Source organism: Perognathus longimembris, chromosome 11 (assembly GCF_023159225.1).
Source record: "Perognathus longimembris pacificus isolate PPM17 chromosome 11, ASM2315922v1, whole genome shotgun sequence".
Taxonomy (NCBI): Eukaryota; Metazoa; Chordata; class Mammalia; order Rodentia; family Heteromyidae; genus Perognathus; species Perognathus longimembris.
The window spans coordinates 45,093,219-45,094,637 of NC_063171.1; the positions used below are offsets into that span (position 1 = coordinate 45,093,219).

Sequence of the window (1,419 nt, forward strand, 5' to 3'; positions counted from 1 at the left end):
CTTACTGCCACCTGGATTAAAAATAATTATGCTTCAACTAGCCTCACCCTCATTGCTCCTAAAAAGGAACAAAAGGAAGGAAATATCCCTGAAATTGAGTGGTGAGACTTTTACATAATCCCCAATGGCTTTGACCTTACAGAAGACAATCTCAAGAGAGAGGCTTATTTGGGAATCATGAATCTTGTTGGACATCCTGCCCAGTTCAATCCTCCAGTTGACAAGGATACACCAGTTCCTGTGGGAGTATATCTTACCAGGAAGGAACAGAAGAAACTTTAGAGACAAACAAGGAGGGAAGCTCAGGAGGAACTACTGGAGAACAAAATCAGGCTGGACCTGATGTGAGAATTTCTAATTTGATGCAATTATTAGGAATAGAAACTGTTCAAGAACTTACGGAGGTAGAAGCTCATGGTAGAGCTCAGATTGCAAAAAGAAGAGGCCAACACTGCCTGAAAACTTACAGCACAACAGAGAAAGGTCAAGAAAATAAGAAAAGCTTAAAAGAAGACATTTCACAGAAGGTAGACATATCTGTATATAGAGTTCAAAATCTGAGCAACGTAGCCAAGAAGTGGATTGAGGCCAGTGCTGGAGAACTGTACCTTCCGGGGGTGGTAGTACTGCACCAGGATGTCAACATGGTAGTAGTGAAGGGGACCCCAATGCCCAGAAGAAAGTGGGATGAACAGACGTCGAACATGAAGAGAGATGAGGAGGAGGAGTCTGATACCAAGAGCTGTGAAGAAAACCAACAAATGTCTACTGGCTTGGGAGGGTATAGCCAAGGACTAGAGCTTTGGAGAGATGAAGTTTAAACAGTGCCCCACAGAGCACATGGGTCAAGAGCATTTCAAAAAGCATGGAGCTGAACAGTACTGGGACCTCGCACTCAGTGAATCTGTGTTGGAGTCCACTGATTGAGACTACTGCAAGCCCTGCCTCTCCCCCTTGCCTTTGTGTCTTCGTTCCCATCCCTTATTCTACTTCCCAACCTACCCCACTGTGTGTGTGATCACAGAACTGTGCCAAGCAGACATGGGAGCAAATGGAGAATACTTGGCTCTTTTTTCCCACTCTGCTTGGTGCTACCTTTCATTCCCCATATGTGCATATGATTAAAGAGTTATTAAAAATTATATCATGTTGGGCAACACATTAAAATTAGGGCTTTTTCTGTATATCATCCTTACAATTAAATTAAAAAAATAAAATGAGGGCTTTTATAAGCACGTTGGAATATCCAAGTTATCAAATGCTTATTAGGCCCAATTGAACATAATCAGGCATCTACTGTGCTGGGAGTTATGCAAGGTATTAGGGCAACAAAGAAGAGTAAAATAAGAGCCTTGTCTCAGACGTATCAACACAATCTGAAGAGGGAGACGTGGGAAAATGTGTGGTGTCCCTGAGAGG

The 1,419-nt window shown here is 42.8% G+C and overlaps 1 pseudogene; it reads left to right on the forward strand.

The window, feature by feature from the left end:
- LOC125360209 lies at positions 1-1,066 on the forward strand (annotated as a pseudogene).
- Positions 1,067-1,419: the final 353 nt, after the last annotated feature.